Source organism: Corvus hawaiiensis, chromosome 10 (genome assembly GCF_020740725.1).
Source record: "Corvus hawaiiensis isolate bCorHaw1 chromosome 10, bCorHaw1.pri.cur, whole genome shotgun sequence".
NCBI lineage: Eukaryota > Metazoa > Chordata > Aves > Passeriformes > Corvidae > Corvus > Corvus hawaiiensis.
The window spans coordinates 22,236,019-22,262,247 of record NC_063222.1 but is presented as its reverse complement, the minus strand read 5'-3'; the positions used below and the strand labels follow the sequence as shown (position 1 = coordinate 22,262,247).

Sequence of the window (26,229 nt, the reverse complement as noted above, 5' to 3'; positions counted from 1 at the left end):
TACCACCAATACAAGTGATGATGCCACACGTAAACACATTGCACTTGTTTTGGCACAGGACAGCAACAGAAATGGTAAATTTAAAAAGATTCTGTGAAAATGTCACTTTCTTGAAGAAGCTGATTAATATCAGTGGAGGTGGAGGATGGGCACCCGAGAAGGCCAGGCTGGATTAACCCACCACTAGAGCGTGCTCCTTGATCAGCACAGAGCCCATTTACCTATCCCATGGATGGGGTTTTTTCCACAACCTTTTTTGATTTTTCTTCTCTTCCATTTCTTTTAAATGAAATCCCTACTGCTAGTAGATTGGGACTTAAGTCTCAATTTTTAAATTTAAAAAAAAAAAAAAAGTTGCTTTTCAACTAACAAACAAGTAACCTTTTTTAATGGCTGACTAGGGGTTTTGTTTGTTTTGATTTTAAATTGTCTGTAGTTAGGGAAAACAAGACAAAAAAGTAAATTATGTGGTCATAAAAAATACTGATGTGCATTTTATAAATTGAATGTGGCCCATCAGGGAGAGAGAAATTATCCACTTTTAGGAAGTACTGTTTACTGCTGTCTTCCCACTAGACCACCTGTTAATAATATTTGATGTTGTTTTCTTTCTGTGTGAAGAGTATGACTATAAATGAGATATTTGATCTGCTCGCTACAACTTATTCTCTCTAATGCCTCTATTTCAAAGACCATCCAACCAACAAATGACACCAGCCTCAAGGCAACGTCCCAAGTGAATGTGCGTCTTTGCTTCTCTTCCTTATCCACTGTCATTTCCATAATTCATCCTCTTAACGATTTATGAAGTGCAGAGGATATTTTCAGAGTACACTGATGGTGCTCAAAAAGTCTTGACTGACTGCCAAGGGCACATGAAGAAAGCAAGAAGTATGTACAACTATTTTGGAAACAAGATGCTGAAATTCTCATTCTTTCTATTCGACAGATATTCCAAATTCTTTGGCCTGATCGTAATTCACACTATTTGGCTTAAAACATTTAAGTTTTATAAGGGTAGGCTTATTGAAAAAAATCAAACACAGGAATCATTTTTACCAAACTAGAAGGCAGCAATATTTAATTTTTAAAGGCTGTCTCCAATAAGTACTGTTTCATATGCATACTGGCGTTGCAAATACTCCAGCCACTATTTTGCATACTCATTAGAAGTGATGTCTGGAACTTGCAGCTCTTTTTCCAAAAAAACGACCCTTCAAAATGTAAGCCACTCAAAAGCACTATAAAGTTGGTCATCATTCTCCTTCCTGAAAATCCTCCATTTTACTGTATTAGAATTTGGTAAATAAATACATTTTTCTTTTTTTCTTTTCTCCCTTGCCATTCTACACAATCTCTAGCAGCTTTATTTTATGCCATCAACCATCATCACTGTCAGCACTCCAACAGCAGAAGGCTGCTCTGTACTTTGTGCCTGCCTCTGAATTCATGACCAGAGATTCACCCTCACCACGCACAGAAAATGAGCAGCCTTCATCTTTCAATTTACCCCCATTAAGTCAGTGCCATCATGTTCTCCCAGGAGAAAAGTGCAAGAGCTGAAACACCTCAAGCGACAGCAGCCAAGGACACTCAGAAATAAGGTCTGCCCTTGCTGCTCTTGGACTGTGAAAAGGAAAGCTCCAAACTGCAGGGCAGTGACCATGGACTGCTGGAATCTCAGCTCCTTTTGAATAGATATCAAGTAGCTGGGATGGAGCACATATCTCAAACTGGGCTTTAATTTGCTTGGAAATGCATGTAAAAAATAGTGGAACTTGGTCTTAAATTGGACCAAAAGCAGGTTGTATCATAATTATGTCATATCTAATTAAAGTCCATATCACTAAAATGGAGTCTTTGCCATTCTAGATACAAATGTCACTTGGCAGCCACAGTGGTTCTCAAATCTGCAGCTGGAACATAGCTCAGGACAGGAAAGTGTAAAAAAGCTACTGATTGAATAGCCTGATTGCTAGAATTTAGTAGATTTTGCTTTATTTTATAGTGTTGTAACACTTTACTCCAGGGAACGACAGGTCCTTGGATTTCAGAGATCCAATTCAATTGGTAGATGGAGTTACCACACCAATGGCTCTTGCACTCTGCCAGGGGACTGTAAATTCTTGGCTCAGGTTTGTAGTGAAAATAAACAAGCAGCATTAATCTAGTCACCATTTATCCATAAATTACAATTAACCCCCCAAATCTTAGCTTAATAAGTGTCAGCCCAAATGATTGCAACTGCATCTGTCAGCACTAACAGTAAAAAGAAGGTGCCTGACAAAGTCTTAAATGTAGCTCTTGTAACCTGTCTCTCATCTATTCACAGAGAAAATCATCTTGGGACAGATGGATTCACAAAGTCAATGGAACAACTCAAACCAGACTTACGCACGCCCATGGTCCTGCTCTGTGGAAAAGATTTTGACAGGGAAATGAGTCTATTTTTCTTCAATTTCGCAAGCGTTGCAGCTGTGTATTGCTTAATAATTTAGTTTATTAAAGGCAACAACTGTCAAAATCTATACAAACTAATTTGTCGTGCAGCAATTTTGCATTATTGGAATCTTGTTATAAATCTGACTAACGCACACGGTCGCGTTCTAACCATGCCTATAATTGGGTTCTTGGCTCCACAGGCCTAAAGACAGTAATCCAAAACATCTTCCAATTACACTGAAAAATATGCATGTTTGTGGGAAGCTACATTACTTAATTTTCAGACTCAATGGGCCTTTAATAATATGGGGGGCGGGGGGGGGGGGGAGGGGGAATGTTTGCAAAAGGCACTTGTTTGTAGTGCTACTCAGAAAGTTGTGTTTTCGTCTAGGAAAACACCACCTCAAAACCTATGAACACCAAAGCAGCACTAGTGAGATACTTATGGAATGTAAGACAAACTCAAACAAAAACAGTCAACAATCCATTCTGATGGAAGACCGTATCTCTAGGCTACCCATCTGAACCAAAGAAGGATCCCAGCCATTAAAAAAGTCCATGCTTCCAACTCGTGTATGTGTGAGAGTCACTCATGAACTTTACTTGTTTACTTCCAACACATCAACTGTCTGTTGCTCCTGCTCACAACCCTTCACAGGGCAAATGTGAAGTTCCTTGAATTTATTGGTGGATCAGCAGCAGCTCAAGACACAAGAACCTTGCACAGGAACCATTGCTTCATATTCCCAGTGTCTGACAGACACTTCCAGTGCTCCACCAGGACTGACATAAAGGTAATTTTCAAGATGCTTAAAGTGTTGTGACCTGTTATATTATTTGACGAACATGGTTTACTATTTTTAATACAAAAGATAAGCAAGTAAATATTACAAGGGCAAGCAGGATTGCCCAGATGCAGATGTGCTTTTTACAGAGAGAAAACACTGAAGTTGCCACAGAATCATTTAGGTTGGAAAAGTCCTCTGAGATCATCAAGTCTAACCTACAACCCAACACCACCTGTTAACCCTTGAAATACAAGAGAATTTCTGCAAATTTTTAAAGCATTAAGAGCTTTTTGGGTTTTTTTTATTGTTAGAGAATCAAAAAATGTCTATAAATCTTGGCAGATTAAGAGTGCACCTTGTGATGGGCTCTCATTATTACATGAGAATCAACAGGACTATGTTAAATACTGCCTGCAATAAGCATATACATAGAGAAAAGATTCCCTGAGTCACAAGGAACTGAAAATATAAACACGTACTGTCACACAAAAAGAGTCAGAAAAATACAGAGGTACAAAAACTTCAAAACAACCCCCTGACAGTCACTTCCAACATGCCTCAGACTGACTCTGAAATTAGAGAAATTGGAGAACTCAAACATCACGTGCCTCACTATTTGCCCCCACACACAACCCTCAGCACTAGCACAGGTGAGGGCATTGGTGGTGTCAGCTCTGTCCTCTGACCTGGACAAACACTGCCAACTGCATTTTATCAATGGACAACAACCTCAAGCCCTTCTTGAAATGGCCTGGATCCCAAGCGATGCCTGAAACACCAACATCCCCAGCAAGATCCCCGCATCAGTGACGCAAGATTTTTGGGATTGGTTCTCAGATTGGCAGCCCAGAGCTGCCCTCTGCACAGCAAAGTACATAAGAGACAGGAAAAAGAATCCCCCTCTAAAAAAAAAAAAAAAAACCCAACAAACAAACAAAAGCACTTTGAAATTGCAGTCTCTGGATATCTGTAAGAAAACGGAAGGAGGAAGCTTGCTTCAGGGAGTCTGTCTATCCACAACTGTTTGTTTCACGATGATGACACTATGAACTGTGCTGAAATACAGAGACACAGCTTTGGAGAGACCAAACACAAAAGAGCTCAGCACTTTTGGAAAAGCACAGCCAATTTGGCTGTGAACGCTTAAAGCCTCACACTATGTTTCCTCTATCATCAATGCCATGCCCTGCAACAAGCCAACAGCTGCAATCCCCACCCTCTGCAGAGCCAGGTATTAAAAGGCAGAATGCTGTATCTGCTTGTTGTTAGACATTTGGTGCTAACATGGGCTTTTCCTCACACCTGCAGCAAATGCTGAGACCACCTTAATGCAGATGATGCAGCAACTGGTCGAAGGGACTGCGGGTGCTTCCACTTACACGAGAGTTCCACAGGCAATTAAAACCTCCTGCAGCAGGTTTTAATCCAACAACAGGAAACACTTTCTAGGGCACGGCTTAAACCTCCTAGGACCATAGCTAAATGAGTAATGCAAACTCTGGAGACAGTGGGAAACAATTTTTGTTCCCTGTGAGTCGAGCACTCACAGCAAAGTTATTCACACCAGAGGGATGAGCTGCAAAGACAACACACAAATTCCACAGCTAGCAGTCAGGGCCCAGATATCGCAGCACTGCTCTGTGGAGTTTGGTGGAATACGTTAAAAAATGTTTGGATATGTGACAAAACAGATCTAAACGTATCGAGCATACAAAAAGTACAATGAATCTCTCACACAGTCTTCCTGCCTTATTATCAATTCAATTAAGAATTCATTAAAAGGACAAGTATCACACATGCTTATTAATTTACAGATTAATGTGAGTGCGAGAGAGAAGGCAGGAGGCAGGGGGAATAGGTAGAAGAGACAAAAAACCTATGTTGAAGTTTGTCCCATCAGAGCAAACAAGAACACCACATCTCTTTGGTAAAGTAACACATATGCTGTGAGAAGCAACAAGCACTTGAATGCATGTTTTATTCTGATCCCAAAGGACCAAGCTGCTTGTTAGATGCTCCTTCTTATTTTACTTCTCTTCAGTTTGTCTATGAGCTACGCACTTTCAGTGGAGGCCTAAAAACTGCCCTACATTCTACTTTACACGCAGGAGAACATACAGGAGTGATGCTGATTTAGGACTCACAAATGCAGGTGAGATGTAGACAATGCATCACTGGCTCTCCTCTTAGGCCTTGCTTCAAGAGGGAGACTTCCCTCAGTAGCTGAAGTGTTATTACTTTGAAATTGTCATCCTTAAAAAGTGGGTTTGAAGAACACACCGACTTTGCTAGCAAGCTTTTGATTGCAAAGCCTGAGTGCTACCGAAGCAAAAGTTTCAGAATTAAACATACACGAAAAGAAGGATACACAGCGCAGATGAATAATATATGCCTATAAATAAGCAGAAAAATAGACTTAAAATATCCACATAACTATTAATTAGTTATTAATATTAGATCACTGGTCTATTTCCTTTCAAATTAGCCACCCACTAGCAAAATGTCAATTGCAAAACAAGAGACTATATTTATAGTACAACCTACTTTGAGTTTTGAGCGACATGTCAGCCACTGCTAAGTTACAATACTCCTATTGTGTGCCTTCCCAAACTGATACCTAACTTTCATTATAGGCAACTATATGTACAAAAGCCATGTTGGATTTTAATAGTCTTTATTATATCACATAAGCTGATGCAAACATTTTTCCATCTAGAAATCTATGCAAAACAAAATTTTAAAAAAACCCAAAAAACCAATAAAAATAAATAGAGTTAAGTAATACACTGGGATGAAGTTCGGTGGGATGCTGGACATAGTGATGCTGGGAGGAGATGGCAATAAGAAATTCCTAGACCTGATTTTATTATTTCCCAGAGAAAGACTAGCTTTGATTGCTGGTACCAAAAGCAGTGCACCATGAGATGCAGTACAAGGTACTACTCCATCTCTAGACTTGCAAGAGTCACCCACAAAATGGAGAAACCTCTCAACAATACATCTTATCCATCAGTGGGGAGGGGTGGCTGCACCTTCATAAGATACCCTGCAGAAAAGCACACCAGTGCAGCCCCAACCCCAGTGACCACCAGCTCACCGAGAGGAAGGACAGACTTCACACGTGGCTACTACTGACACAGCCTCTCCTGCTCTTCTATCATGGCAAAACCAAGGACAGCACAATCACCATGGAACACATCCTCTCTGCAGCTTTTGTAAATGATGCAACTGAGGACTCCTCTGGCAAACCAGACTGCGTTGGGGACTTTGGAAGAAGAGAGATACATTTTTAAAGAATATCGCCTATTTCACTAAATTTTCTTCCAGTTTAGGTTTTGTGATCTGCCTTGAAAACAGTTCTGCTCCCTTTCTCTCTCCAGATGCCTGACACTATCTGCAGAAGAGCAGAAAAAAAGAGCATCCTGCAGAGGATGCTCAGTGAAGATGGAAAGCTGGCAGGAGAAACCCTGCCAACACACACTAAACTGCCTCAAGCCTTCTGCTGAGAGAGAAGCAGGACTCATTGTTTCAGGTACGCCTGCCATGGAGAGAAAACAGAAATGGAGGCAGAATTACATAGAAACAGCTCTTGAAACACACTTAAGACTAGGGAACACCACCCCCTCAGTAAGAGGTGACCTGTGCTCATGTTTCAGTGGATAATAATATATTTTTACAGTTGTAGTTGTACAGCAGAATAATTTGGAATACTCAGAAATGTTTGAAAGACAGACTTGAAGAGAAACACAAAAATCATTGCTGTTCAGCTTTCCTCTTTGTATAAAATCACCACTTCCCATTAGCTTGCAGAAGCACACTCCTAATAATGCCATTTACAGAACTTCCTTCTACAGCTAGGTCTTTGAATCTTGACTAAAATAAAAAAATGCATCCTCCTAGCCTTAAGATTTACACAAAACCAGGAGACCTGTGCCAGCTGTTTAATTTCTCATGTATTTATGCATACCAAAGTGCTTGTACAAAGAAATCAATTGTAGCTGTAACTAATATTGCACGTTGCCAATTCATCTTTAAATCCAAGGGGAGGGAAGAGAATCCTGAGTTACTAAGATCATCACTTGCTGTCTGGGAACAGGATTGTCTATGGTTTTCCGATTCCTAAATTTTCTTTTTATCTTAAAATTCACTTTAACACTATAACTATTTAAAAACTAGAGGAAGAAAATCAGGAAAATGAAACAAAATCTGCAAGAAACAAATACAGAGCTAGCTGGGATCCAAAGCCACTTTCATCATGTGGGCTATTTTTTATCCATTGTACACTCTATTTTTTCTAATAACTGCCACACTTGTAAGCAAAAAAGCTGCAAGGTACTCAAAAAGAAGGTAAGAAAGAAAAGGTGAATGTAGTTTCATCCATCCCCTGATGGGCTTTTTCTTTAAATATACTAAAAATATTTAAACCTTAAGGAGACATTTAAAAATGTTCAGGATTAGAGTGGGCTTGACCAGCTAAGTGGAAGTCTCCATTATCAGCAAATTTCACTCAAGCAACAGCTGTAGGAATTCACATGTCTTACAGTTATGAATAAAAACTGGAGCCCAGCAATCAATAAGCAGTTTTGCCTCTGTAGCTGTAACACCACAACCACTCTCGCACCACTTGCTTTATATAAAACCAGCACCAAGTCAAGACCTAGTTCATATCTTCTGTTTCTCCTATTCCAAATCATTTTACCTCTAATGCTCATGTTAAAAGTTGCAAACACTATTAGCAGTAGGAAAACATTATTTTCCTTTTTTTTTTTTTTTTTTTTTTTTTTTTGGCTACCCTTACCCTAGGCAAAACTGGCTTTACAGAGGGAAGGACATTTGACATGAATTTTTTTATGGTTTAATTACTCTTTAATAGAAATAGAGATAGAATTTAGAGGTTTGGGTATGTTAAGGAGATGAAGATGAGTGGTTTTCTAGTAAGTCCTGCCTCATACAGATCACTCAAAAAATCCACACCAAAAGCTTCTTCAAATCACAGAAAAAAAAAATAATCAAGCAAACAATGGACACTTTACCCCTACTGCTGAGACATGAACACCCATTTGTAAGCAGTGTGTTCTCGGACTGCTCTTAGATATCCCACGGGTTCCCTGACAGTGCTGAGGGTTCCCTGACAGTGCTGAGGGAATGAGCTTCCACCAGGCAGAACACAGACGCCATGGTCAGCCTAAGGCGGATCTCCTGGTAAGAGGATTCTCCCTCCAAGATGCCACAGAAGCTGCCTTTCTGCTGAATTTAACCTAATTAACTGAAATTATTGTCACTGACTATCCCATTATGTAACCACAGGAACAATAAATCCTTTGCCATCGTGCTCTTCACCTGAATTGCAGTTAAGAAAAGAGTGAACTCCAGTGACCCTGTGCACCACAGCAAGAAAAGCAGACAGGGTTATTCATGAACACAACTTCTGGATAACACCAAGAGCAAACGTGAGGTACAGGGTATGGAAGGCAGTCCAAGGCACAAGGATGAGGCAGCACTGTCAACTGAGCATGGACTTGAACTTCAGCTCCTTAATCTGCTGGAAAAGCTACTCAAAGTATACCAAAAATGTTATTTTCTGCCTCAGGTGAGGAGAACTGGTCTGTCTGTTCAGCATAGCAGCACTTGGATGAGAAGAGGCTCACTGTAGATATACCACAAGATATAGTATTGAAAAACAAAAATAGCTCATTTTGTCACGAAGAAAACTGAGAGCACTTGCAAGTAGTTAAAAGTCTGTAGAGCTTTCTAGACCTGTTGTACTTTGGGTTTATACATATATATTATAATCTTAGGCATGCCAGGAAAAGTTAATAGCAGATCCATTTTTATTCCCTTTTATATTGAGAAGCAAACTGTTTAAGCATTAACTACCCTTGACAATGCAATTAAAACATGACCCATTTTCTAGACACAAAGGACCTGCATTTTTCACAGCACAGCCATACGTAACCAAATTCATCTCTATTTACACTGTCCTTCCATTCCATTTGTAATACTGAAACCTGAGGGAAAAAAAAACAAAACAACAAAACAAGGCTACCAGAAATCAGTGCCTGGGAGGAAAACGAGCAGGTACCATGCAGAGGAAGGGTGGCCACCCCCTCAGCTGTGATTCCATGACTTGTAGAGAAGGAAAAGTCAAACAAGTCTATGTGCAAAGTTTTTATCGCTGCTCTGCACTGCAAAACAGGCAGCAAGTGAATTACAAGGCTGAAAAGCCAGGATTATATAAAACCAAAAAACCTCTGGCAGTCATCATCTTTACTACTGAGTATAAATCACAAAATGCACTGATACTAACCCTTGTAAAAATCTCTGATGTGGTTTTATACACACTTGGATAAAACGGAGTGGTACAAAAACATCTACAAAATACACAGACAATTAAAAAGCAACACATGCAAGGGATCATGGGGACTTTACTCATTTCACTTAAAATGTTGCTGTTCTGCTTCAGGCACGTCTCTCTTTGCTCAAGGAACCTTCACAACAATTAAAACCAGACATAATGAACATTATTATTACCACCATTTATTTGAATAACAGCATCATCCAAAACATCCCTTTTTAAGATGGGGCCCCCATTGTGCTAAGGTTGCATAAACACGTAGGACTTCGTTCCTGTGCTGAAGAGATCATAATCTCACCAGACAAGGTCAATAAACAACATCAAACATCAACAACAAAGTCTCCTGTCCAGGACTTTTGTTGCTTTGTTTGAATATATATTCCCTTAGACCATCTGCTGCTCTCTCTTATGGAGCAAGGTCCTCCAGAGAGCCAGCATTGCTGCTGCCGCCAAGTCTGTCCTCCTAGCACACCCATTAAAAAGATTCCTCTTCTGTATGAGACAAAATAAACTGAAGAGTCTTCAATGATAATGCAAGTGCTGAGATGTAACACAGCTTTTCTAAACATCCCTGCAAGTGCCAGTTGTTACTGAGTTAGGATAAATACAATGTTGAATATTGTCACCTTTATCTAAATTCAGTAACTTCTTCTCTGGCCAGTGGAATGAAATATTTGTAGCACTGAATGAGGACTAAATGCTAGTCCTTGGTTTATTTTAGAAAAAGAGCTAGATAAAGAGCTATGTAACAAGTCTAATTGAGTCTGGAAGAAACAAACAATCTGTATAGAGCTAGTAGTGAGAGCATGGGATTTCTCTTATTTTCTAACCATATAGCAACCAGCCTCCTACAACCAGGTCCTTGCTCAGCCCCAGTGAGCCCAGCAGAAACACAGGCACTGAGCTAGACCAGAGCTGAGCAAGCAGGGAAGTGTTTTGCAGGAACAGGCTGAGAGAGGGAAGGTAAAAGCATCACAGGAACAGGCACTTTTTCTTTTCTTGGCTCTGGCTGTTGGGCTGAGTTGGGGAATGCCTTATTAAACAGCTGAAGCTCTAGAAATTTGCTGCCATTATCCTAGTGTGAGGCAAAACGTTACACATGCACTTCTGCCTGGCTATGATTCTTTCTTCACTCAGCAAATATTTAGTAGATTTAAGGTTCTCAAAACAAATTATTTTTTTGCTAGGTGTTACTAAAACAATCCATACAGCTCGCTTAGATTTGGTTTGAAGTGATAAATAGATGCATTTCCTACAGTGAAGTCCACACTTTACAGATCCTACAATCCTCCTGTAAGATGGAATGAGAAAAGGAAAAAGCAGCAAAACCCCTTCTTCAAAATGCTGCATTTAGGAGGATTTTATGGCATTCACACATTATAACAGAAACAATCATCCCCCTCCCCCTTTCAGTATATTCCTTTTCATTTAACCCAAGATATGTATCACGAAATCCTCCTAGGAATTCATAGCAAGTCAGGGAATGCTTTGCTTTTTGACAAATCCTCTATACTTAAGGAATGCAAGTGTTTCCTTCACCCAATTCTTCAACTAAGCTTCCTAATTATAGCACTCTTATCACAGGATTTCAACATATGCTGGCAGAGGCGCTGTGTATCACACTGAATTTAAAGTTGAGGTAGCCACAAAACTGCTCTTCAAACCCCCTAAACCCGCGCACGTGGTAAGATTGCACTGTCGTTTCTCAACCCTGACAGTGTGCAGAGAGCTGCTTGTGGAAATGAGACACAGCATCATCTTCCAAATGGTCCTAAGTGCTACTCAGCTCCCATAAGCTATCCAAGGGAGGGCTGTGAATTTGCCCACTTCCCAAAAAGGCCCTTTCAGCTGACCTCTAGGCAATTTTTCAGTTGACCTCTTGGCAATTCTCATGGGTGTAGCCAGAAAGATGCATGTGGCAAGGTTGGATTTACTTTAAATACATAACTTCTCTGACATATATTAATTTTCCAATCGAAGATTCCTGTGGATATAGCAAGAACACAAATGCCCTGCTGCCAGGGCAAGATAATAAGGAAGGAAGGAAGGGTGTTACTCTGTGACCCAGACCTCCTCCTGGGATCCCCAAGCTCCTTTCCCAACACAGAGCACCGTGCCTACAAACCACTGCGGATTTTTCGCCAGATGAGTTACAAGTCACAAAAATATGTGGAACAATTGACTTCACTTAAGCTGCAAGGCCTTTTCTTCAAAAGCAAGCACAGAGGTTCCTAACTTATGAGTCCTGCATAGCTGACATCTTTTTAAGTTGATGTCACTCACCACAGCTGTAACTTGGCACTTCTAGTAACACTCTGCTCAAGCTTTGCCTTTCCTGATGTTTCTCCACTCATGCACTTGCAAAGCGTCCCACATCTATCTTGGGGTAACAACAGAACCTCAGGAACCCTAAAAATGACTATTTTTTCCCATAGGTTTGCTATGTATAGATGCCACGAGTTCTTTTCGGAATGATTTAGAATTTGCGCACATAACACTCCTTTTTCAAAGCATAAATTTAAAGATTTACATAACGGATTAAATTGTCTTCCAAATCAGACAAAAAATGAGTCCAGGACTTGCTTGTGTGCTGCTGAATTTGCTGAACTATAATGTTCCTGATCATTACACTGTTTTATCCCAGGCTACAGTTTTTGCCCCATGTTCTCAGTTCCCTCATGACCCAACTCCCATGAACCCCAGACACTTGGATGTTAGGACTAAGACATTTCAGAGGATTACATATAACACGCATTCCTCTTCCAAATATGCTACAGTGCACATCCAACTGTGGACAAACTGAGAAGTAGTCTGAAGAAAATTATAAGCTTTAACAGGAACAGTCCAAATGCAAGTCAAACTCAACAGGATAATCCCTGCAACTGCCTTGACATGGGCATTTTAAAAGACAAAAATCTGTTTATTTAGTTTGCGTTATGATGAAAAGGAAATTCACCTGAAATACGTGGACCACCATGGAGATGTGTGAATTAAAAAAAAAAAAAAAAACAAGCCACCAAACCAAAACAAAAAGGCAACAGCTGTTCCTGTAAGCAATGAGGAGGCCAATCTGCTGAGAAACTTCTGTCAGCTTCAGCAAAAAGGATGTTAAAACAAAACTGGATGGGTCATTGAAAGCAACTTTGCTCCACAACAGCCTATTCACCACAGTCTGAGCCAAGAACTGGGACAAGGAAGAGTCTGCTCACCAACTGGGGAGGACTTTAAAACAGGAACCTTGTAAACTGCAGCAGCATAGGAAAAATCTTAATAATAACCAAAATTGAACGGTTCAGCAGAAAAGGATTTTGTTTTTAGAAAAAGTTAAATATAAAAGAAGCCAGGAATTAGGCCAGTGGAAAGGTATGCCAACAGTCTATTCTAAGCTGCATTCATAGTCACAAACTCAAACACATACCAGTTGCTTGCTTATCATAAGAAGTATGAAATGTGTACAAGAAAAGGCAGCAATGATCTTGCCTGAAGAGCAGCACATCACCTTGGGGTATCAATGGTAGGAAATACTAAGTTGTATTTTATCTCCTATTGAGAGCAAAAGCCCAGCATCCCTAATGTGGTTTCCATTTGCTATTTACATAATTAAGTCACCTCCTTACACAGTTCCAATACCCTTACCCTTACCTACTACTCATGTTACTGCTCATTTGCCAGATGGTCAGTCTTCAGAAAACACCATCTGAGCCTCAGCCACTTCTTGGTTAAATCCATTCTGACAGCTTATTAGTAGAATAATTTATCAGCTGTTGAAATAATAGTTGTTACAAATTTGTTTTCTATGTAAATCAGGTTCCATGAACTAGGATGGAATCCGGTCTTTTCAAATGCATTTTAATGTGAAATGCTGATATCTAGTCTTAACTTCATTTGATTATTTTTTCTGTTTATGTTATTAGCAACCAGTTTTTCTGGCACTCTTTCCTGTTCCAGTTCAATCACTCGGTTGAATTACTTGAACTCCTGCTGAACTGCACCAAAAAAAGGAAAATTAACTAATGCCTCATTTGATCTTGTGACCATAAAACTTGTGTTTTCATTCCCTCTTTAACCTTTGACCATCTATTTTCCCCCTTAATTTGTGTGTTATGTACCTGATAGTTTTAAATTTGTTTCTTTTATTCATGAAAAAAGACTGCTCTGATGGTTGATCTGCCCTCTGTTCATTTTAACCACCAGTGACTCTATTCTGGATTCTCATCAGTAAGCACACACTTAAAATCACTTCTTCATAGCCCATCACATATATGTTATTTGGCTTACTGCATGCTCTTTACCAGAAGTGCATGGCTGTTCTCATAAAAAATGTCAACTGAGCTAAAAGAGAAAACACGTTACAAGACAGTGAAATGGCTGATTTTATAAAAGCTCATTTGCCAGTTTCACAGAACCACAGAATCAGCTGAGTTGGAAGAGACCCACAAGGGTCATTGAGTCCAGCTCCTTGCCCTGCACAGAACCATTGCCAAGAGTCATACCACATGCCCAGTTCATTACTTTATTCAAGTCCTCTCCTTTACATTGTTATGATGGACTTAAATTTAACTTATGCTACTGGACTTACCTATTTTTTGCACAGCTGTTAAACACCTGAACATACGATAAAACATTTTTAAAACACGTGTAGACAGTAATAAAATATGGTCCATCCACAGCCCAAAGAAATTAAGTGAAAGGGGAAGATTTCATGAATATCATTAATGAGGTCAAAGATTCCAATTATGGCTCACATTTGACATCAATACCCTCCATTTGTGTGAATATTAAATTCATGGATGCCGATCCTACATACGTATGCTCAGTATGGGATTCAAATCCCTTGTCTTGAATAGTTTCTTATATTTGTTCACTAAATTACAATAAGAACACCACACATGACCTTTATTTACAAATATGGGTGCACTAACCCACTGACTACAGTTTTTGTTTCTATTCACTGGGTGAACTAAAGGCTTGGAATGCAAATACAGGCTTTTAGCCCTGCCATCCATGCTGATGGCCACACAGGGTCCTGGTTTTTGAAGGCCAGCAGGTCTCTGTTTCACCTAAGTAAATAAAAGTCAGCATCAGCAGTGTCATTCCACACAGCCTACAGACTTCCTGTTGTTCTGCAGCAATATTCATTACCTCCCAGCATCAGCACTGCTGAAACTAAGGGCAGCTTTTACTTTTGTTAACTTGAACTAACATCAACTTTCTGTTGATAAGAAGGAAACCAGGATCAAGGCCTGGTGATACAAGTGACACATTAACACAGTCTCCTGTGAAATCAGCCTTGCTCTTCTGCAGATGGCAACACACTCGTGCTGGGACACAAAAGAGCTTGTCCTTGGGTTTTCTCTACAACATCCTACTTCATGTACACCCAAAAGCCAGTTTAGTTTTTTAACTATGCAACAAACTTTGTCAATGTCAAGAAGACTTTACACTGTATTTCTAATTCTTTCCTATAATAGAGCAGGAAAAGGCTCATTTCAGGTTATACGACTTCACCACGGGCATATGGCAGTGAACCCAGAGCAGAAACACAAAATCTCCCTCTCCTCTAAAGCAGATGGCATGTTGATCAAGTAAGATATAATCTAATGCTAACTGCACTACTATTATCTATTGCACCAACACCAATATAAAGCAGTAAAGACAGAAAAAAACCTAAGGCAGGGGAGATGAAGCAGAGGAAGACAACAACGAAAAATCCAGAGTAAACCAGCTGTAAGAGAAGATAGCCCATGGCAGCAGAAACAGCCTCTTTTCAGGTACATTTAAGATTTAAAACCTAGGAATGGAAGTAGATAAGGAACAGCAATGGTCCTCACCCTGTTTTAGATGATGTTCCTCTAGCTTGAGATACTGGCCCAGTTCCCTTTGCTCTTGCACTGCACTGGGCACCTGCCAGGGGCTAAATATCCCGGCTGCTTAGATAATTACATATTTATGATTCTGCCGAGAATTCTTAGTCAAAGCTTATTTCTGAACTGTAAAACGCTTGGAGAAACAGTAGAGAAAGTTCTCTGACAAATGGTACTTCAAAACAGAGCCAACACTTAAATTTTTTTAAAGGACGTTCATTTCCGTTTCAGTTGATTCATTCAGTGGTGAACTTTAATGGCAGAAAAAGGAGAAAAGAGGTCTTTCCCCTCTGAATCAGAAAGGGATCTTGCTAGTGTGCTTAACTTGCTTTCTGTCAAGAAACAGAAAATTCCAAAACCCTTCCAAAAACGACTCTGAATGGTGTACATAGAATTTTTAATGCTTATCACAGTTTGCACCCTACCGCACGATGGAACTTTTCTTTTGTATCACATTATTATTAGTATTTTGCCTTCCACACATAAACCACTAGATTAGCTAATTCATGCTGGTCCAGTAAATAGAACTGATGTATGAACATTTTGAAATAGAATTGTTTCGCCACAAAAAATTATCACACAAATTACATTGCACTTCACCTTCCTTCATTGATAACAGCATCCACTGATTTCAGAAGGAGCAAAACAGTCCAAAATTTCATGTTGTCAGTTATTTTAGACTATTTCAGAACCTGCTAGAAATATATATTTTTTTTTTTTCTTTTAAGGCTGCACTCCATAAACTGTACAACCAACAGACTCAACAATAAATTTCATGAGCACTTTTAGGCTCTACTGTTCAAAGTGCTTTCAGGCTTGGTTAGCTTTATACATGCGAGTGCTCCTTATTTATATCGCAAAAGAACTACTCCTACACTCAAAGTTACATGAACGCACATGCATTTGTATTTCATAGAATAAGGGCCTTAGTCTTGCAGGGTTCTTTATTTTGAATCAATTATTCTAGGCTCTTGAGGGCAACATCTTTAGTACTGTCAAGTTTCATAAACTCTGGAATGCAGGGGTCCCTGTTCTCAGTATAATGACAACCGACCTTCAGTTCTACCACCTTACAAAGAGCTGCTCATCTGCAGATACTCATTTTATATACCTATAGTTGAGAGATGCCATTCAGCTCCTCTTGAAACAAAGCCAATTTTGCAATTCCAGCGCAAAAATCTTGGAGCTAGCGGCACAGACCTCCAGCTGTCCTTGGCAGGTGCCAGCACAGACAAGGCTTCCATACCAAATCCAACTGTGCAGCTCCTGCCTCCTCCCTTGTTTGTCTTCCTTTGCAAGAAAGCAGTTTAACATAATAGCCTGGCAGATCAGTGTTTGGATGGGTTTAGCTGCTGGGGAAGCACGGGCTAATAGTTATATGCATTTATTCATTCACCTGTCTTCTAAGGAGCGGTAAGGTCACACGACTACTTGAAGGCACCACAAAGGCATTCAAATTAAAAACAACTTGCTGCAGTCTTGTGGAAATTTTTGCAGACATCTTCCAGCCCCTTCACTTTGGAGTGACTTATTCATTCTCCTCAGCTCTTCCAAGCCCTCCTGCTGTTTCTGAGCTAAATCCCCTGAGTAGGTAATTACACTGAAATGCTGCACCCATGGAATTTCCTGGCCCAAGAGACTCAGTGCCTGCAGAGCTGTTCTGTAACATGTCTTACATGCAGGAACAGTTGACATAACACACAATAGGTGTGTTACACCCTCGAAACACAATATAATGTGTTCACCTAAAAGTAGGCAGCATTGGAAAGAATGGATTTAAATCATCTACTTGGTATTCCACTCAAGACTGTGAGGACACGCCTTAGCTGTTGATGACACCGCTTTCCTGGGGACTAGGTAATTTTGTGCTCACTGCCTATCCTGACTTTGCCTGTGCCAGCTTGTAATAAACAATAACATCCTCTATTCTCTTCTGCATGAGACCTCTTATACTGATCAGGGTGTCGATCTCTGTCAAACTATCCATGCAGTAAAGGATGGAGCTCAGAACCTGGACACAGTGTTTTCCAGGATGCCTCTAAGAAGGCCACCACATTGCCCTGCTAGTTTGAGTCCTTCACAGCCCTTTCTGGTTACTGCTGTAAAATTAAAACCATCCCAGCAAGCTGTCATAGCAGAGTCACAAACTGGTAGCTCCCACCTTTCTGTAAGTTCCTGGGTTTTGCACAGTCCATTCTATATTTCTAAATTCACCTATATGTGTGTATAAATACACGCACAGATAAGCACACTCCTATATTCCCACATGTTTTTATGTGTACACACACAAACCTGCTTCAATGACTTGCAGAAGACAGAAAGGCAAACTGGTCTGCTTCCAAAACTCACAAAAAAACCCTTGCAAGGTATGATGGAAAAATCTCTCTTGGGTAAGCTACCTGTTCCATCATATAACAAGAAAATTTATCTCCTAAAGCCCTTGTTGAAATCCTGATGTCATCTTTTGCTTAGAGCAAAGATCCAAGACTTTAAATTTTTATTTCTGACACATTCATTAATTCTTGTGACCACAAATTAAGTTCCCAGTTATCACCCTCTAAAGGAACCTTCAAAATACTAGAACAAGTAGCATTATACACTTACTCTCCTGCACTTAACATGCCTTTTTCATTAAGCCTTTGTATCTTTCCTTTGACATTGTGAGGAGCATTAAATTTGGCTGGAAGAATGGGAAGGAGACTATACATCCACTGATAACAGCCATGCTATATCACAGTATAAGTATTTTCAAAAAAATTGCCAACAACTGCAATAATTTTTAAGGAGTAAATGGTATTTACCCAATTTGGTTTATCAGTTAACATACACATAACATATGTATGCATATCATAACATAATATGATACAAAAAATAAGCTTCTTTTAATTACCTTGAAAATTGAAAATCTAAGAAAACAACAGAAGAGGATGTGTAATTTGTTTTATTTTTTTTTTTTTTACTACTAAGAAATGGAACTGGCAATCAAGATTAAAAAATTATCAAAAATGCTACAACCATTTCTCAAGGGAATCAGAAAATTTCTTATTCAAATATATGTGTTGAACATGTGCAACCATGGTTAAAGCAAGTCCTGTTTGGGAGATGTACACAACCTGCTTTTTTTCAGCAACCTCTGCCCCACACTTTGTTTACACACATCTAAGGGAAAAACATAATAAAAACCTATGAAAGCATTTTTTACTGTACAAGTTTAAGTTACAATTACTTTGGGGATGATGAAAAATGTGTCTGCTTGTCTCTTAAATCTACATTCAAACTATTTCAAAGTTAATTAGAGGTGAGTAATGGTTTAGAAATCTCTTGAATAATAAAATATAACAACTTATAGCACAAAAACAGTCCTCAAAGAAAAGAGTGGGGAGTCCTTCACTTCACTGCAAGTAACAGTTGAGTATGTTTTATGATCACTGTAACAACTACCATGCCCTTGAGACTGTGCAATTCTGAATTTCTAATATAATTTGTAGGGGGAAAATTAGGACAAAGTGCAGTAACATTTCAAGTACAGTCTCTCAGTATTTTAAAATTTTATGAAGTATATGGACTAGGTTAATACGAAATGAGTCATGTTTTTAAGAGAAGCAGTAATACAGATCGGTATCTTAAATCATAACTAAAATAACACTCAAGCACTACAAAATAAAAAGAAAACAGAGTAGCTTTTTGCTGGAAAAAGGTCAACAACAACAATGAAGATTTAGCAATACTAGAAAAGGCTGAGAGCACTGCTCCTTTCGGGACTGAGAAGTTAAAACACCAGTCTGAGTGGCCAGGTAAACACGATGCTTTCTCACTCAACAAATCTGTTCCCACCAGCTGAAATTCATCCCAAATCAATTTAAACTCCACACATATCAACTCTGAGCCTAAAAACCAGGCTATTAAACAACATACACACTTGGTGCAGATCTTCTGATTTCAGAGGTATATTTGCTTTACTTTTTGACAAATATATTACATTTCACTCCATTACGTCTTTCGGAGTGAACAGAATTGCTTACTACCTCAAAGTAAAGAAGTTACATCCGAGCAAACTCTCTTGGAGCATCATTTTCCTCACAGGGCAAAGGCAGTGGAGTTGCAAAGGTATAAGTAAAGCTGTAATTGATTTATATATTCTTTAGATCCATGTCCACATGCAAAGCAAAGGAAACCAGCACATCTCTCAGATCCAAAACTGAGTTTTCAAAGCAAGCTGATCAAAATATTATCCCTTTAACTTCTGTACTGTGCACAGTGATCTAGAGATCCTTCAAACACAGAACTCACACTGGCACGTTATGCATTTATTGCTTAAGGCTAACGCTGAAGGTACCACTCCTGTACACCTCAGCTGTGACAACATAAGATACCAAAACTGCTGAAGAGAGGTTATTTGTTCAAAGCTGAAGCAGTAAGTTCCAGTCCTTCCCTTCAGGCCTCAGCTCTGCTTTCCATCTGCACAACTATCAGAAAGCACCAGCAAACCCTAAGGACAGCCTGAAAATGTGAATTTGTAAGAGTCTGTAACACCAAGTAACATTCCAGAGATGGAATAAGAAGATTGCCCTTTCCTGCAGAAGCTAAGATTTTAACTTCACTAGTCTTACACTGACAAATGGGCTGAAGCAAAATATACCTGATGATGCAGAGTTGGTTTTGGTTTTTTTCTGGGAAAAGCTGCTAGAATTGAAACAAACTGCAGAGAGCATCCAAGTGGGGGCAACAGAACACTCGGCTTGGCTACAGCTCACCCCAAACAGGCTCTTGGCCAGAAGAGGAAGCAACACCAGTTACCAACAGGATAAGCTATGTTACTGTCAAGTCACACTTCTCACTTCAAAATTAACATGCTGCCCTACTTTCCACAGGATAAAACCAGGTGCAATTGTAATATTTTTGTCAAACAGCATAATGGTCTAGACGTTGCTTTAAAAATGAAAATAATCCACTTGAATACTAAAAAGTAGTTATTTTAAAAATACTATTTGCAGTGTAAGCCTGCTAATGGTATGTGTGCAGAGAGGAACCACACCACCTTTAGTCAGTTAAAAAGGTACTTACCATTGGCAGTGCATTGATATGCAGAAGTTTTCCTTTCGGGTGCCTCTTGCCACAGAAGGGTGATGCTGACAGGGAAATAAGGAGACAAAATAGGAAACGTTCATATTTATTATTTTGAAAACAGTGCTGTTAACATGCAGTAAAACGTTACCAACTTGGGGCCCTCCTGGCTCTCCCAGCCTGCTCAGTTCCCAGAGCTGAGCGTTCCCACTGCATGGGCTCAGAGCCCGGAGCAGAGCTCGGGCACAGCACACAGAGCTGGAGTTTTGCACATATCCTGTCCTCCCAACATCACAGAGCCGGCTCCTGCAGGGAGCCTGGCACACAGGCCTTTGAACAAACATGCCTGCTGAATGAACACTTGCACCATCTAGACGGTCGCACCCATTCAGCAGGAGCACACACACGCAGAGCAACCTGGGTAGAACAACCCTGATGCCTGCATTTTGCCTCAGTTCTCTGCAGAAAGCTTCAGGAAGGCAACTAGGCAACTTACAGTATCATCTGTCCATGCCAAATTTCTTCTGGAAATAAACCACAGCTACTGACATCTAAACACTCTGAAAAGCCCCAAACAAAAATCGGCATTCCAGTGGTATGACTTCCAAAATGGTTACATCCACTGTGAAGCAGTGGAAGAAAAATAAATCTGTTTTCCTAACCCATCTCACACTAAATAACTCAATTTATATACACAGGTGTGCCCATGAGCCTAAAGAGTTTCCAACTCCAGCAGTGACCTCAGTAATTAAAAAAAAAAAACATCAGCTCATACTAATTGCTAGCAACACTTGACAACATGTACATAACAGAAATCTTCCTAGTGCAAAATCCAAGAGAAATCTTGTCCACCATTAAAACCCAAACAAAAACATAGTCCAAACAAATCCACACTCTCCTACATTTTTGTAATTTCCTTTACATGTCCATAATAATTTTATGCACCCAACAATAAAATAACTAAGTATAAGCACACAGCTTTTGATGTCCAGATATGTGGTAACTCCATCCACTGCAACATCCATTTTTATTCAGCAGTGACAAACAATTTTTATTCACACTAATATTCCTGAGCGGTTGCCCTCTATACAAATACTTGCCAGATGACTTTTCTTTAGGACATAATCTAATCGCCCACTCAAAGAGCAGGAAGGGTGACAGATGGACATGGGTGACTAATAAAGCATTACCAGACTATTTTTAGATTAAATTCTTTACCAAGCATCTGCAACCTGTGTTCAGAAAACTTTTACTATGAGTAAAGAATAACTATCATTTGTGGGACTCATGATCAACACAAGGTTCTCACGTGCAATTTTCAGGCTCAACCAGCAGGAAATCATTTATTAGAGCCATTTTTGGACCCAGACAAAAAAAACCCCAAACAAACAAAAAAACTAACCAAACAAACAAACAAGAAGCAGAAAAGCTGCAGCATTGGGGCTTATTTTATTCTTAGAAGATCCTACAAAGCAGGCAGAAACATCACCTTCACAGTGCAAGCAGGAGGCACTGCAGAGGATGCTGAGGAATGCAGGAATGCAGGGAATTGAAAGAATTTGCAAACATGCTCTTATTTCCTTGCTTAGTTGTACTAGTGCTGCAGAAATTATGTAAATAGGCTGAGTGAAACTCCACTCCTCAAGTGGTACAGTATCCTATGCAAGGCTACTCAGAAAGCTTTTTTTCCACAGCCTGAGCTGCAGACCTGCAAAGAAGAGAAAGCATTAACACCCACTCTGCAGACCCCATGTATTTGCTTATAACAAGAGTTTTCCTTAAAAAGAGAGCAAAACAGCAACCAACCAATACTCTTTTGAGAACAGTCTAAATCATGATAAAAGCTGTGTGCAGAGAAAGGCAGAGGAGGGCCCTGCTACCCTGTTGGTAGGGGTTATTTCATTTGGGAAGGAACATGGCAAACATAAATAAAAGGATGATTGCACAAACATAAACCATTTTCTTCAATGAAAAAAGGCTTTCTTCAGTACACACTGCCCAGACTGTCTCCTTCCAACACCTCTTTGCCCTTGTGCAATCTTGAGTGCAGTACTTATCATCAAAGCCAGAGAGGGAAACCTTTCCGCCTGATCCGTGGAAGAGGCTTCTTGTCCTTTGCTTTACATCTAAACAGGGCAGTGACACGGAAAAAGCTGGAAGCAAAGACTCAAGAGAGCAGAGAATGAGAAAAGAAAGGGTTCACTGACTTCGCTTCATTCCTCACTCAATGTTAATTGGTTGTAGGCTCCAGTTTTAAATAAGGGTGCTTGAAACGAGGTGTAAACATTTAGAAAACTCTGCAATGTCCTTCTTCAGAATCAATTGCTGAGTACAAATGTCTCATCAGCAGCTTTTTTTCTTTCCAAATTTATCCTATTGGATTTTGGCATGTACCTTGAAACAATGCAGGTGACAGTTATAATTTATTGATTTTAGACTATCTCTCACCTTTATATTCTGACACATTACGGTGATTTAAACAGGTGCCCAGATGTAGTAACAGCTACACTATGTGACGCTTAAAAATAATCCACCAGATGCCCTTGAAGTTGATAAGGCACACCTGGGGAACGCACAGTAGCTTGTGAGTTGGGATCCTTCATATTGGAGGGGCTGGGAACACCTCACCACTGCCTGATGACTAATGTGCTCAACATCAATTGAACACTGCTTCCCTCAACTTGAAAAGAAAGATTTTGCCGTGTGTGCACTGACATGTGCTCATAGCCAGTGCTCACCAGCCTTGCCCACACCAGTTTTTTCTGCACAGAATGACACACCTGATGCCCGTGTCCCTCTGAGATTCTGGGCCAAACACTCAGTACGACACCCAACATCCTCTCCCATGAAGAGCATCCTGCTGTGGTGCACACAGACCACCCATGTCCCAGGCCTTAAACAGGCAAGTTCCCACCTGCAGGGCCAAAACTAACACACCAAACCACCTTCACCAAAGCAGCAAATACCCATCCATGCTGCTTGCACAGATTGGGCTGCTGCTATCAACCAAGTAATAATTGTGTGGTACAAAGGAAACCACAGATAAAAACAACCCTGGCACCAACACAGTGACAAATCTGGTTATAAACACACAGACCAGCTGTACACTGATGTTAGTTCTTATCTGTTTCCAAACATAATCAGTTCAAAGCAAGGATTTCTCTAAAAGCTACTTGCAGAAATGTTTAACCATTTCCTTCCAGAAATGCTGCTATTGGTGCTATTTTTCTCCTTCCCAGACATTACACTGGGTTCGTGCTACAGCTAAACCAGTGGTTTTTGTGTGAGCTTTGAATTGCTCCGGTTCCCCATGTGAACTTGTGCACTTGTGTTTTTTTCCTAATCCTCTTAGGATCACACTGTCTATACTACTTTCTGAGATTTTGGTGCTATTTGAGCTCTAACAACAAATTTAGTCATTAGATGTTGCGCGTTCCAAATTACAAAAGCCTTCTAAGGACACAGTATCTTTTCTTCTACATTATTCTTCAGTATCCTGCTTTTATCTAGATTCAGTATCTGGAAAAAGTGTCCCAATCAAAATAGAATTAAAAATAACTAAATCCTGGATATGCCCCTCAGTAACTAGGCTGCAAAAAGCATGAGACAATAATTTTAAAAGCCTAAATTGAAAACTAATCACTCCATTGAATCCTTCCTTTCATTTGGTTAATAGGCACACACAAAGCTAATGGTGATTCTACCACTGCTGCGCTTGGAACATAAACAGAGAAAACCAAAGTTATTCCTTTTAATCACAGTTCCACAGTGATGTATGGCAATTTTTTTAAAGCAATTCAGCACGTCTACAACAACATCTGCTTTTCAGATCTGACGGAGAGGCTAAACTGAGACAAATACCAACTCAGAAATTTCAGGAGAAACAAATACGCACGAGTGTGTGGGGGGGTAAATCAGCACCACACACAAGACGTTGTTAAAAACTGTCATTACTTGAAACTGGTAGGTAGCAATAGGGTTCCTAGTGACAAAATAACATGCACAGACTGCTCCAGTACTTCACTCTGGGAACACGGCGTGGGCGAAGATGTTTTACAAGAAGCCTCATCAGGAAGCACTGAAAGTATCTAAGACCTGCCCAGAGACATTTCCACACAAATTTCTAAACTCTATCTGAAACAGCTCTTCTCTGTCAACTGAGAGATTTTTATTTCCTGATCTTTGTCCTTTTACCTTTCTTCCATCAGAAAAATAGAAAAACCTGATGTAAGTTGACTTTCCAGATGTTTCAAAGAAGAAATGCTTAACTTGTACATTCGTATCACATTAAATCTGTACAACTTTCAACACTTCAGGAATACTCTTACATAGAACAAGCACCTGTATGTCTATGAACATATGTGAACCAACTGCCAAAACAAAGGGTTTCTGAGGGGATAAAGAATAAGAACTGGGCAACCAGATAGCACTATTCTGGAGAAAAGATCATCCGGATACAGAAACCACTCACTGTAAGCCCACAGAAACAGGATCCACTGTGCAATGACACAGGACAAGTCAGACCAGAGCAAAAGAATGCTGCAGGAGTTTAAACACCAATTTCTGTAACAGTCAAAAACTGAGACAATCACAGAAAATAGCTCCTAGCACACTGAAAGGGAAGGAAGCCGAATTGCTGGAGAGGAAACCAACTTAGCCAGCTCCATTAAAAACCCATAAAGCACCCCAGTAAATCTTGTCAATACCAATCAGCCAGTACCCACAGAAGGAGGGTGAGCAGTGCTGCAGCACCATTTCACTTGCAAGGCATTTAAATAAAATTCATTAGCAAGTAATCCAATTCATGTAAACTGGAAGTTAGAAGGTCCTAGAGAATGAAGTTAAACCCAGTCTAGACTGGGAAAGACTATAAACAGTTATTACTCAAAGCACTCTGCCAAAGGACCTAAAGCACTCACAAAACCCCACCTTCACAGACTGCTACCTCCAGGATGGGGGCCCACCTGTGAAAATTCAAGGTAGTTTCCAATTTGTGGGGGTTTTCTTCTGAAAATAGTGGACCTGATGACTAGTGTCATATTGATCGTAACAGTAGCATACTGACAAATATTTTTTCTGTGTTTTTGGACTAGAACTAAGTTTTAAATTTAAATTCATCACTGGCGTAATAATCAGCAAAAACAGCCTGTCAAACTGGATACTGTCAGCAGACTCACTTCAACTGGGAAAAAGAAAAACATTTTTTCTTCTCTAAAAAAAAAAAAAAAAATCTGATGTGTAACTTTTAGCCACTCTATTATTCTCAGTATGTTTAATACAGATTTCAAATACATACCTAAAAAACTGAACCAAGAGACAAAAAAAAGTTCAGAATATTTAAAAAAAAAAATTCAGAATATTTTTTCCCATTCCCTTTCCTCAAAGTAAGAACAGACATATTTCCCATGATACTAATTCAACCTTCTCCAGCTCGCTAAATCAACTCAGCTGCACTGGTGGGTGAGAACCCTTCCCTTCCCTACTCAGAGCCAGTTAACTGAGATGAGCCTTCACAGCTGAAGGAAGGCAGCAGCTGCTTTTGTCAACATGGAAATGTGTTTGTAGGGAACTGATAGCTGCAAGGTTAGAAGGACTTTTAAATTGGTCTCCAATGGGGCGATATGGAACAAAGCTCAAACCACTTTCCTGGAAAATCACCTTCTTCTGCTCACAGTGCCTGCCTCAACTGTGTTTTTAGACAGATGCTGTGTTTTCA

General features: G+C 39.8%; 1 protein-coding gene across 7 annotated transcripts in view; it reads right to left on the bottom strand.

The window, feature by feature from the left end:
- Positions 1-26,229, bottom strand: part of TBL1XR1 (TBL1X/Y related 1) — a 109,760-nt gene that overhangs the window by 41,675 nt on the left and 41,856 nt on the right. For all 7 annotated transcript variants that reach the window (XM_048314189.1, XM_048314192.1, XM_048314193.1 and 4 more), the window contains exon 2: positions 20,514-20,578. The gene's annotated coding sequence lies outside the window, so the exon portion shown is untranslated. The remainder of the gene's footprint in view (positions 1-20,513; positions 20,579-26,229) is intronic.